The following is a 14,453-nucleotide window of genomic DNA, read 5'->3' as shown; positions in this document are numbered from 1 at the left end:
TCTCTCTCTCTCTCTCTCTCTCTCTCTCTCTCTCCGCTGCCTTTTCCAAACCACCCCTACCCAATCCAAACCAGATAAAATTCATTTGTACATAACCAAACCCAACTACTAACAAATTCAAAACAAGCTAAGAACAAACTGGTTTGGTCCAAACCAAACCACCCTCCCGACTAACCCGGTCTATACGATTCAATCATATCCCGTCCCAATAGCAAAGAGTCAAGCTGGGGCTAAGAGATCCCCATATCCTCCATGCAAAGATACCCTAATCTCCCTGGTTTGTCCTATGGAGACTCTGGGGCTCTGGTTGAGGCGAGGGCTGTGTGGATGGTGAAAGTTGCTCTGCTCAAGGAGTCATGCTGAATGCTCAAGTCTCAGTTAAAAAATAGGATAAAGCCATAGAGAAAAACTGTAAGACTTGATACAAAAGCCCTCCTATTTGGTCTGGTCTGGTCTATCCATGCTGTCATATTCCATTCTATCCCATCCCAATACACCCCAGCCAGCACTATGTGGCCTCCCTATGCCCTCCATATTGCCTGTTGAGGCTGGGGCTATGGACGCCTGGCTTAATCGACTACAAGTCTCCTCGTAAGCCAGGCTAGGGCTAAAAGGGCTGTGAATAGTATCCCATGCCCTCCTATACCAACCCCATCCTGTCACAGACACCCAGGGGTTAGTATGGGGTCTCCCTACGCCCTCCATGCACTGCAGCTGCCCCCCTTCATCTCCCGGCCCTGTTCTGTCCTGAGAGCCTGAAGCTGGGGGTGGAGCTGGGGCTGTGCCATCCCAATAGAGCCAAGCAGCAGAGCCAGAGAGAGTAGAGAGAATAGAATATCTCTGGCAGAGCTGCTATGGGGCTTCCTTATGCAATGCACCTTGCTGTCCCTTAATCTCTCTGGCCTGACGTGGCCTGTCCTGTCCAGGGAGGCTGGGACTAAGGTTGAGGCTACAGGGGTGTGAATGAATGGTGAATGCAATGCGTAGCGTGGTAGCTGAACGCGGGGGCCGCGTTGGTGTCTGAATGGTGGCGGAGCGGAGTGGATCTGCCCTGGGGGACAGGGGCCCCAGCGTGACAGATGGGGCCGACTGGTGGCCCTGCTCAGGGGGACGCATCCACAGATGGCGGTGTCACCCACCCACCCATCCCTCCGCTCTACTCTACATCCCCCGTACCCCTCCTCCACCTCTGTCTCTCTCCTCACTCTCTCTCTCTCTCTGTTCTGTAGTCCCTCTCAACACAGGCACACACACACACACACACACACACACACACACACACACACACACACACACACACACACACACACACACACACACACACACACACACACACACACACACACACACACACACACACACACACACACACACACACACACACCTATACCTTCCTTACACCTCCCCCAACTGTAGTTGCCCCAACAGCCCTATCCCCAAACACGACCTGAGGCTCTTCCTAACTCCCTGTCTCTGTATCTGTCTCTCTCTGTATCTCTCTCTGCCTTTGTTTTTCTGCTTATTTATACTGTATGTCTTCCTCTCTCGCTCCCCCCCCTCTCTCTCTCTCTCTCTCTCTCTCTCTCTCTCTCTGTTTCTCCCCCTATCTCTCTCTCTCCCTCTCTCTGTCTCTCTCTCTCTGTCACACACAGACACACACATACACGAACACAGACACACACACACACACACACACACACACACACACACACACACACACACACACACACACACACACACACACACACACACACACACACACACACACACACACTTGGACCATGGATGAGAGGCTTAAGCGGTACAGGAGATGGTTTCTTCAAACTGTTGCATGGACATCTACCCATGTGTCCTCCACAAAAACACACCACTGCAGTACGTGTGAGATGCACAGTAGATAGTCCGTCTAGCAAAATTAAGTTACATCCACAACCAACTCAAAAAGGGTTTAAGATGAATGTTGGCTTTGACATAAAATAAAATGAAGCGCACAAATTCAAAACACTGACCACATGGTCTTATGCATCTCCACATGCGCTGTTTGGCATTGCTATCAAATGCATTTAGATGTACAAACAATTACTACAGCAGAAGCATATAAAAAAACAAACACATGATGCTAACAAAAACATTGCTTATACCATGGAGGAAACCACTCCAAAGGGTTTTGCATCTGTTTGTACTATGTGTACTGTGTGCTCTCTCTCTCTCTCTCTCTCTCTCTCTCTCTCTCTCTCTCTCTCTCTCTCTCTCTCTCTCTCTCTCTCTCTCTCTCTCTCTCTCTCTCTCTCTCTCTCTCTCTGTGTGCGTGTGTGTGTGTGTGTGTGTGTGTGTGTGTGTGTGTGTGTGTGTGTGTGTGTGTGTGTATGTGTGTGTGTGCATGCGTGTGTGTGTGTTTGAGTACTATGTATGTTTTTGAAATTGTGTGTGTGTGAACGTGCTTGTGTGTGTATGTAGTAGGTGTGTACATACACATGCGTGTGTATGTTTTGACTTGCCCACGTGCCACTAGCACCTGGCCCTTAGCCCTTTGTCCCCCAACCCCTTCCCCTACACACACACACACACACACACACACACACACACACACACACACACACACACACACACACACACACACACACACACACACACACACACACACACACACACAGACACACACACACACACACACACACACACACACACACACACACACTCCACTATCTCCATAGCCCCCTGCTCTCCACTCCACTCCTCTCCTCTCGTCAGGCCCCTGCCACTCCTCATCCCGCCACTAATTAATCCTAATGAGATGATCCAATGCCACCCCCCCCACCCACTGTTCCCCTTCCCTTTCTCTTAGTCTCTCCTCTATTTCCCTCTTCCCTCCACCTCTTTCTCTATTCCCCTCTCTCTTTCTCTGTCTCTCTCCTTCTCTCCATCTCTCTCCTTCTTCCACCTCTCTCCAGATACCCCTCTCTCTCTCCCTCCTCGCCCCACCTCTCTCCATCTCCCTTAGTCCTCTTTCGCTCTCTCCCACCCTCCAGCTCTCCCTCTCTCTCTGTGTCTCTCTCCATCTTTGTCCTTCCTCCACTTCTATCCATATTCCCTTCTCTCTTTCTCTAGATCCCTCCCTCCAGCTCTCAATCCTGTGCTCTCTATCCTCTCACTCATTCCTCTCTCTCTCTTCCTGCCCCATCTCTCCCCCTCTCTTTCAATCCGCCACTCATGTTCTCCATCTCCTCTCTTATTCTCCTTCCCTTCTCCATATCACTCTCTTCATCCCATCTCTACATATTCCCTCTCTCTCTTCTCCTCCCTCTCTAACTCTTTCTATTTCTTCCCTTTCCCTACCCCCTTTTCCCTCTCTCTCTCTCTCTCTCTCTCTCTGGCTCTCTCTCTCATCTCTAACATCAGTACTGTTGCAAATGGGTCTTTTCTTTTCATTTAATTTCTTGCTTTTCTTTTCCTTATTACATCATGTTAGGGATGAAAAATATATGTATATTTAGAAAGGAGAGAGAGAGAGAGAGAGAGAGAGAGAGAGAGAGAGAGAGAGAGAGAGAGAGAGAGAGAGAGACAGAGAGACAGAGAGAGAGAGAGACAGAGAGAGAGAGAAGACGAGGGGGGAGAAAGAGAAGACGAGGGGGCAGTGGGTGAGTGAGTGAATGAGTGAGTGAGTGAGCGAGTGTGCCTCTAATGGAGTGATTGAGTGTGTGTAGTCATCTGCATAAAAGCTTGTCTGTGGCCAAGGCCAGCCGAGGCAAATGGGTTAGCAGGCAAGAGCTGACATGGGAGACCCCCCCCCCCCTCTCTCTCTCTTGAGCCCCCCCTTGCTAATAGGCCGGCTAACATGCACTCAAAGAGACACTTCCAGTAAGCAAAAGGCTACTTGGTCTCCGAAGACGTTGTTAACATGTTGGGGTTTGGGGTTGGGGGAGCGAGGGAGAGAGGGACTGGCCCGCCGCGGGGGAACGCAGTGCGATACATCTCCACGTTAGCCAAATTAATGGATGCAACAGGCGATGCAAGATCTCGTAGTAGCTCACTCGTTGCAAAAAAAACAAATCACTGGACTCAGCACATGACGCAATCGTCTCGGGGTTTTCGTCTTATTTATGTTTTGTGCTATTATTTTATTTATTTGTGTTGGATCATATTCCTCTGGGGGTGGAGGGGGGGTCTCTTGAAGTGTACTGAGACTTCAGTCTTGGAAAATAAACAACCAACGGGGAGACAAACAAACAAACACACAAAAACACACGCTATTAGACGGATGAAAGAGCAATAGAGAGAAAGAATAATGGGAGTGCGTGGCATGATATATATGATCTCCGGTCTTCGGTTTAAGGGCTGGCCTCGGTTAGCCTTCATTTATTTCTCTCCCTCTCTCTCTCTCTCTCTCTCTCTCTCTCTCTCTCTCTCTCTCTCTCTCTCTCTCTGTGTGTGTGTGTGTGTGTGTGTGTGTGTGTGTGTGTGTGTGTGTGTGTGTGTGTGTGTGTGTGTGTGTGTGTGTGTGTGTGTGAGTGTTTGTAAAATAAGCAGTCACAAATACACACACCAACACACATACACACTCAGAGAGTACACAAAGATTGCACAGGAGCATTACTCTCTCTCTCTCTCTCTCTCTCTCTCTCTCTCTCTCTCTCTCTCTCTCTCTCTCTCTCTCTCTCTCTCTCTCTCTCTCTCTCTCTCTCTCTCTCTCTCTCTCTCTCTCTGACACACACACACACACACACACTGATCAATAATCACCCCATTGAGACCCTCTGCAACTTCCAAGCTTATCTACAAAGGTAAAGATAAAATGCCACATTGTGCATCTTTTATACTTTTTTTTCACGGTATTGATTTAAGCTTATTGTACTCGACCATCCTTATTTCCCCTGGGCCAAACCCAGGCCTATTAGCTCTCATATCGTCAGAGAAGAGCCTCTCATGGAATTTCAGCCTTTCTTTCTTTCTTTCTTTCTTTCTTTCTTTCTTTCTTTCTTTCTTTCTTTCTTTCTTTCTTTCTTTCTCTTCTTCTTCTTCTTCTCCTTCTTCTTCCTTCATCGTTATGCTGTAAAATTACATTCATGAGGCTGCGGCGTAATGTGTGTATATTTAAATACACACCCAATAGTGATTAGCATGGCTGACTATTTACAATAAAGAGCATGATGACTTGAGGAGATCTCACATAAAGAGTGAGGTCACAGATCCAGTAAGTCACTGAGTTCATGATTTGAATCATCATGTGTTAATGGTGATGGTCTGTGTGCAGTAAATGATATGGTAAAGAGATATAGAGAGCTGCCGACAAGGGGGGGTGGGGGGGGGGGGACAAACAGGTCAGTTGTCCCGGGCCCAGGGAGAAAGTGGGCCTATAATTGGGTTCTCATTACGTTGTATGTATTGGATGGGGGGCCCTGTCAGATGACTTTGTCCAGGGCCCAGCCAAAGCTGTCAGCATCCCTGGGCTTATACACACCAAGAAAGGAGGGGACACTTGGGTATGATACCAATGTTGATGAAGTGTTGACGTCTGTCTTGATACTGTGATCAACATGATACTTGGTAATATATACTTTGGCATTAGACCATACCGCACATATACGTTGCTGTAAGTCGACCTACCTGCCATTTCTACTCAGCACACATTAACGTTCTTTTGGTTAGACATACGTTCATGTCACATGCTGCCATGTATCAACAGCATGTAGTATGTATGACTGTATGGCAAACTTTGTGACAGTATACACCATATTACGACATAAATAACAGTATTCAACATACTTCCTGTGCACACACTACTTGTATTTCCCCACAGATCTGGAGCTGTTTATGCCCTCTTTTGTAAGACACTTCGGATAGAGACATCTGCTAAATGAAATGTTATGTGAAATATGGCTACTGTTGTAGCCCCTGCCCCCAATATTAATAAGGGTTGTGATTGTATTTGATATTTACAGTGTAAGTACACAATACAGTGTTGTTATGAAGCTGTAACACAACATATTCGTTGGATCCATATATTCTGAGTGCATCACGCGACCCCACTACCCAAACTTGCATCAAGCATGTGTCATGAAAACAGTCCACATGCAAATATGTATAAGTTTGTAATGGAAAGTATCCATTATGATGCAACTTATAGCCATGTGAAAGGCAGACTCATGTATGCAAACTATGAACCACCACCATGCACAAGGGACAGTGTTAATTTTGCAAGATATTATTAGTTGTATTCGGTTACGCTGAACTGGACACCGGCCCCTGTCATTAGTGTAAATACACAGAGACACACATTGCCATAAAATACTGTACTCTTGAGAGTTCTCTCTCTCTCTCTCTCTCTCTCTCTCTCTCTCTCTCTCTCTCTCTCTCTCTCTCATACACACACACACACACACACACACACACACACACACACACACACACACACACACACACACACACACACACACACACACACACACACACACACACACACACACACACTGCACTCATTGACTATCAATGCAATGTTCGTGTAAAATTGGGTTTGGGGGTCCGAATTCTGTCGGAAGCAAAAGTGCGCCGCACTTTGTCGGAGCCGGTGTACGGCCGGCCTTAGTTGCCATTGGGGGGCATTAGTCCATTTATTTTTTTAATACTAAGGGGGCCGTTGTCAGGCTTATGGTGATGTCAAGGGGGCGTTGGGAGGCTTGTGATGAGGCCAAGGGGGATTTTGTTCAGAAAAGGTTGAGAACCACTGAGATAGAGAGAGAGAGAGAGAGAGAGAGAGAGAGAGAGAGAGAGAGAGAGAGAGAGAGAGAGAGAGAGAGAGAGAGAGAGAGAGAGAGAGAGAGAGAGAGCTAGTTGAGATTGAGATTGAGACAGACTAAGAGAGAGTGGGGAGAGGCAGAGAGAGAGAGAGAGAGAGAGAGAGAGAGAGAGAGAGAGAGAGAGAGAGAGAGAGAGAGAGAGAGAGAGAGAGAGAGAGAGAGAGAGAGAGAGAGAAGACAGGAGGACTGGAAGACTGGGCTAACAAGAAGGCAAGGCAGACAGAGAGAAAGACAGAAAGAGAAAAAGAGAGGGAATGGGCAGCAGCACAGCAGTGGGGTGAGGAGAATCCCAGAGCTGTGGAGGGGTGGAGGGGTGGAGGAGTGCTGGGGATGGGCTGAGGGGGGGTGAAATGGAGGGTCAAACTGGGACGATGACCTGCGAGTGGCAGTGGCATCAGCAGTAAGCGTCAGCAGTAAGCAGTAAGCTGTGATTGAGCAGAGACACAGAGAGAGAGAGAGAGACATGCCACCCTGCTCCACCTCAGTAATGCTAGCTCTCACACACTGGACTCACACACCCTGCCGCCTCCAGCTCCCCAGAGAGAGGCCGTCACTGGTGCATCACGCAAAGACACATACAGTACACACACCATGCATGGATGGACGCACACACACACACACACACACACACACACACACACACACACACACACACACACACACACACACACACACACACACACACACACACACACACACACACACACGCATGAATAGACACAGACGCACACACACACACACACACACACACACACACACACACACACACACACACACACACACACACACACACACACACACACACACACACACACACACACACACACACGCATACGCATGAATAGACACAGACGCACACACACATGCATATGTACAAATACACATAAACACACATAAACATACAGGCAGAGACAGACACACGTGCAAACACACACACACTCGCGCATACAGACACAGACACACACAGGCAGACACAGACAGACACACACACACACACACACAGACACACACACCTGTCCATGAGTCCATGGGGTGACAGTGATGACAAGGAAGGGGATGTATGCATGTCTGTGCACGTGTCTGTTTAAATATATGCGCATATGTATGGGTATATATAGATGCATTTTGGCGTGTGTGTGTGTGTGTGTGTGTGTGTGTGTGTGTGTGTGTGTGTGTGTGTGTGTGTGTGTGTGAGTGTGTGTGTGTGTGTGTGAGAGAGAGAGAGAGAGAGAGAGAGAGAGAGACAGAGAGACAGAGAGAGAGAGAGAGAGAGAGAGAGAGAGTGTGTGTGTGTGTGTGTGTGTGTGTGTGTGTGTGTGTGTGTGTGTGTGTGTGTGTGTGTGTGTGTGTGTGTGTGTGTGTGTGTGTGTGTGTGTGTGTGTGTGTGTGTGTGTGTGCGTACGTATGTGCTGCAATGGTTATTATTACACATAAATTGGACAGTGCATCAGGAAGCAAGAATGCACTCAGGAATGCAGCCTTGATGACAGTACATAGAGTAGTGTACAGGAATACTCTGCTCAAATGAAATCCATTTTCGCATTACTTTATGCCTTACCATACCAACATTTCTGGGACCATTCCTCTATTCCTCTTCTTTGCATAAAGGAGTGAATCTGATGAAGACCAGACACATTCTTAAGTGCCACATACAAGACAATTATTTGAATTGTGCAAACTTGACAACTATTTGTCCTGCACCTTGACATTGAGTGTGCATGGGGTCATCTGTTGAAATAAAACAAGCACTGTTGTGTTCTTTACTGTACGCATAGATATACATGTACTACATACAGCTGAACACAAAGCAGGGAAGATCACAAGGGAGAGAGAGAACACCTAGGCCTAGTAGTTGTGCTAGTGAGTTAAAGGGACAGTTTGGTCAATTTCAACATGCAGTTGTATTGCTCACGCTACCCTTGACTTGTCAGTACCTGGTGATGCCACATTTTTCGGCTCAGCCCTTTCCGAGATATGAGCAATTCTAATGGGGGCAGCGTTTGTTTACATTTTTTAAAAATGAAACATAGGCCAACTCCAAATATTTTCCCAAAAGGTACTGCTGTTTGCTAGTTGTCTGCTGATGTTTTATAACCTTTTGGATGTTTTTGGGAATAAATAAAAATGTTTTTTTGAAATGTAAACAAAGAGCTGCCCCCATTACAATGACCAGGATCTCGGAAACGGCTGAAGAAGAAGAAAAAAAAATCTCAGGCACTGACAAGTCCATAGTAGTGTGAGCATTACAACTGCACGTTGAAATTTACCAAACTGTCCCTTTAAAGGGGTGTGAGGTAGGGAAAGCAGGAAGGACAGCGTGTATGTGTACCACAAGGCGTATTCTTTTTTTTTTTTTTAAAGAAAAGTCAGAGGATTAGTGTGTTTTTGCTGCAAATCTGCCTTGCGTTTTCCCAGTGTAATGCCAATTTCATGCCGCCTCTCCATCTGAGGCCCTTTGCAGCCTGTGGCTAAGTAGTCGGCAAAATAACATGACCGGAGAGAAAAAAAAGCGAGCGAGAGAGAGAGAGAGAGAGAGAGAGAGAGAGAGAGAGAGAGAGAGAGAGAGAGAGAGAGGGAAACGCCACCCCCGGCTCTCTGCGTGCGGCGCTTTTGGTGGAGACTCCCCCGAGCTTCGTCTTTAGCCATGAGCGCAGAGCTCGTTTTAGCCGGCAATGATAATTTTGATGGTAATCAATAGAATAACATGATCCTTTCTTTCTCTCTGTGTGTTTCTCTCTCTCTCTCTCTCTCTCTCTCTCTCTCTCTCTCTCTCTCTCTCTCTCTATGGTACTGGGCAGAATGAAAAGGCATAAAGCACCAGACAGGCCTGCAAAACAATTCGATTTTTTCAAGAGGCCCCTCAGATATATATTTGTTTTAACAGAATCGTGCACATCTCTTTCTTAGGACTGAATGTTGTCCTCCTCTTGCCACTGTGACCTACTCTTTTCCCCAATAGGGAAGAAGGTAATCGGTTAGGATATCTAAAAAGGAAACACTTTGACTGCCTCAAAGACACACTGGAAAGATTCGATGGACTCGAAACAAAAAAAACGTTCAATAGCTGTGGCAAAAAATAAAGTACACATTTGGCATGCAACCATGCTCAGTTTTTTTCCTTCTATTATTTCCTTTTCGTTTCTGTTATCTTCTCTTCCTTTCTTCTCTGTCCTTTTCATTTTGTTTTTTTTCTTTCCTGAGGTGGTCTTTAGCAGTTTTAAGCGGCCTGTGCCTTGAGAGCATAGTACCCCCCCACCCCCACAAACACACACTCTTGAGAGCTGGAGAGGGGCAGATGCCAGGCATTTGCCAGGGGGAAGAGTTCTCCCTCCCTGGGCTGCCTGCGCTCTGCACTGCTGTGCTGCTGGGGCTGTGTACTACAGGCTGGCCATTACGCTGAGTGGAATGTGTTCATCTCCAAACATCTCAAATGGTCCACTGAATGGAAACAGATTTGCTGACAGTCATTTCAGGTTAGCTGTGCAAACAACAAGATGATGGCATTTGCATAATGCATAAGTAAAAAAAACTGCGCTTTTGGGCAAAAGTATAAATATGCATTTACATGGACACTCCATATGTCCAGAGTGATGGGATATAAATATTACTCTGTGAAAACGGCAGTGTCAATTCAACACTTAGTCAATTTGACATCTTATACATTTGGTCCCAGAGTAGGCATACTCCCTAAGTATTGAATTATGACTGTTTTTTAAACGGTGTATAAACCAAACACCTTTTCAACTTTTGCTCATACAAATAGACTTCTTTAGTGATTATGAAATATTTAGTATAGGCCTCCGTTTCCTTAGACACTGTCATACAATAATGTGAAATTGATATCCAGTAGGCCTATATTTGACAACAGAAGGCTATAACTTGCAGGACATCGTTGAATTTAAGTGCTGCAGTACACTTTAGCAATTTCATTTCAAAGTTGACTCAAGAACCACTCACTCTGGTTTGTGGGTTAAGAGAATTGTAACTTTAAAATGTACACAGAGTAGCCTATTAAAGATTAAAATTCTTTGAGAACAAGATGCCAAATATAAGCCAAATATGGGCCATGATAAATATGAATTCAGAAGTATGTATCGCCACTCACACAAGGGATTAATCTAAACGAGTAAGCAAGCTCAAACGCTGTTATGGCATTTTGTCAGATCTAGTCGGCGGTTGACGGAGAAAAGGCTTGACTTTCCCTTCCTCGCCACTTTATATAGTCTAAACCAAGCTGCCTAGCGCCCCTAAAATCCGAGAACCGCTTAACGTTTTTGCAGCAGCAGCCATACCATATAGGACAGGCCGAGCGCACAAAAACGCATCATGAAAGGTAATGATGAAATGGGGCGTTTGCCAAAAAACATTCTCTGCAGACAGAGAAGCTCCACCAGGACGTGTGCCCGCTCCAGACAAGAGGCTTTAGGTACCTGCGTTTCCTCTCCATTGCATCAAATCCAATAAAGCGCCTTATTAGCTAATAATGTGCCAAATGCTAATCAAAGGTAGGAGATGAGGTAGAATGTTATCATGGCACAATTACGAGTACTAAGGCGTAATTACGTTTACGTTTTGCATAACTGGAACCAGGAAGGGCCCCACGCTGTCCCTGCCAACTGATTAATGGAATGCAAATAATTCAAACCAATTATTTCTTAAAGTGGCAGCGTTCCACCTGCTGGTTTTGTGAGCTCGCTGTTGAGCTCTAATGGCTTGAGTTGCCTGCAGTCACACAGACGCGCCTCTCCGAAATGGCAAAGATTTTTTAAGTCCTGTTGAACTTAACCCTGGTGCCGAAGCATGCGGAGACTATGAATGCGCTTCCATTCACCAATCGCACTTTAAAAATATATATATTTAAAAAAAATAATCAAATAAGCATAATCTAGGAAGTGTTAACGGCATTGTGTGTGTCAAGATTTAATGTCTACAAGCTTTGGATTTTGTGAGCCATCATTTAAAATAAGAGAACATATGAAGTGCAGAGTTTATATTCAAGTACTCAGCTGCTGAACCACTGATCAAAGTAGCCAAAATTGCATTCATGGCTGTATGCAAACGAAGTGGTTGTGGTGATTCCAACAGGCGAAAGATAGTATCTGCACGATTTCAAAACATAGTATGCTCATTGAAACTGATTCCCGCATGCAACTAGCCCTAAAATGTATTTTAATTATCTGCATAAAACAAAGGCCTATATCCGTTACTAACGGTCACATTGTATCGATAATAACGGGTTTTCCTAATACATTTTCAGGGGGGGGGGGACTATTTTATGACATAGTAACAACCAAGTGTTTTTAGGGAATATTTGTAGTCAACAATTCATAACTGAAGTAAAAAAAAAAAAAAAACAACAACATGATAACAATGCCATGCAATGCAAATGACATCTGTGCGTAAAACGCGCAAACTCGTTGATTGGCTAATTGGTTGACGCAGAATACCCAACCTCGAGTTTTTAGATTATACTTAATCAAAATGTACAGAAAATTAAAACAAGAGGATATCTAGCCACTGAACGTGAATTATTAGCACTGACTGAACCACTATAGGGTATTTTATTACACTCGGCTGTGAGAAACGTATCTCTCCACTTGAAATCTCATTCACTTCACACCACGCTCCAGTAAACATAACCCATAACCCAGAAGAAGCCAGTGACCATAGGGGACGGGATTCCCTAGTCCTGAGTGCTTACACTAATGTTGTTCTTCATAACTTAAACAAACTCTGCACCCAGACTAACCTTACAGAGAAATGAGTGAGTGACTCCCCAGTTCAGAAATGCTACTCGCTGCAGCCACACTGAAATGCTATACACGCAGAGAGAGAGAGAGAGAGAGAGAGAGAGAGATCAGAGCACACTGAGTGGGAGGGATGCTGACAATAACGGGGAGTTGGGAAATATGATTCGTATGCCTTTAAGGATGTTTCGCCACTAAACTACGGCGACACCAGAGGGGTAGCAGGAGAACATTGCTTGTCGATTTGTGCTCGTGTATTCCGATACCCCCGAGGCTGTTGCTGATTGAGAACCACATGTGGATACTTTACGTCAAGCGGCCTATACACTCAGTAATTTTCAGACATCTGTACGGGCGGCTTTGAAGCCCCGCAATTATTTGGTGAAGTCTCTGTGGAAACCCCATAACGCGAGTCAAAGAGAGGGCCCAAAGAGATAGGATGTTGCCTGGACGCTTAAGTTGAAGGACTTAACGAGGCAGGCTAGGCTATGCCAACATCTGTGCCAGTCATATTCCGCAAGTCCACTATATATCCGCTTAAATGCATGCGCAATGCGGCCAGCTAGCGTTAAATTATTATCCAGTCGCCTATTGCGAACCTTCCTCAAAAGTGCGCAGACAGAAACAGGACATCTGGCTCTCACGAAGGTGACACATTATGAGTAACGCCAGCCCTTTTAAACCTCCCACTTATAGGATTGTTTTAAAATCCCTCCAGAAAAAAAGAAGACAAATGCCCCCACAAGTGAATTGAGAGATAGAAAACAGAGAAAATATATGGCCGTAAATTCAGTGGCTTAAATAACAGTGAGGTTTCACTGCCTGGACTTTCCCAATACAAGAAGCATTAGAAACACAGCAATAAATATTAGAACAATGAAAAAGTAATGACCAATGTTAACTACAATGTAATTGCAACGCGCAACACAACACTAAACACATAACCAAGGTATTACATATTATCCACTGAGGGGCTATGTAAGCTATGGGGAATTAAAACCTCAAGAAATGTGTGCTGGAAACGGGACTGGGAATGTAGGCTAACACACACTGCATACATTTATTAGACAGAAAGGTCGCAATTCCCCACAGGTTTGGAGGCATGCACATTTGAGCGCGCGCTGTGAAGGCCGTGGACAGATGAAGAGCTATCAAAGACGTCATCAGTGAGGTTTACACGAGTGATTTCACACCACACAGCTTTGTGTATACAAGGGGGGACAAGCCCTCCGATTCGGCCCCTTTATCGCTCCACTGATCCGGCAGGGGCACTAGTAGCATTTGGAGGGATATTTTGATCATGTGTCTCGTTTTGAAACGTGACAATTATCGACTCCCTTCTGCTTATTTGTCTTGACATAATTCTTGGACTTATTGTCACAGACTGTTGCAAGAGAAGGGCAAATATTTCCATTTGGAATGAAGGGCACGTGCATTCTATTTAGTAATTAGAAATAGGCTATTTAATACACATTAGCAGATACTGGACAACTAAAATGTTCTCCCTGCATAACCAACGTCCTGTCCTGAAAATAGTAGGCCTACAGGAATAAAAATCTTTATTAATTACATTATATGGTGCAAATATTGCCATTAACAGCAGTTATTACGTTTATGAAATCGGGAGAATTAATTTGGAGGGCACAGGTATAATTCACTGCAGCGCAAAGCGGATAACATCTAGGTGCACATTTACTCTTAAAGCCTTTAACATAGCACCAGTTGGCCAAGGTCTATGTGGATTATAGCCTACTAATGGATATTGGCTTTCCAAATGTTGAATTGATGACAAAATATGATAAAAAAAGAAAAAAACTGCAAAAATGACATCTGAAGGATTTTGGACATACACCCTCCCAACAACCGACCTTAAAGCCTTTTTTATGTCAATAAAGACACCCATGACGAGTCA

Source organism: Engraulis encrasicolus, chromosome 13 (genome assembly GCF_034702125.1).
Source record: "Engraulis encrasicolus isolate BLACKSEA-1 chromosome 13, IST_EnEncr_1.0, whole genome shotgun sequence".
NCBI lineage: Eukaryota > Metazoa > Chordata > Actinopteri > Clupeiformes > Engraulidae > Engraulis > Engraulis encrasicolus.
This window is presented reverse-complemented; position numbering follows the sequence as displayed.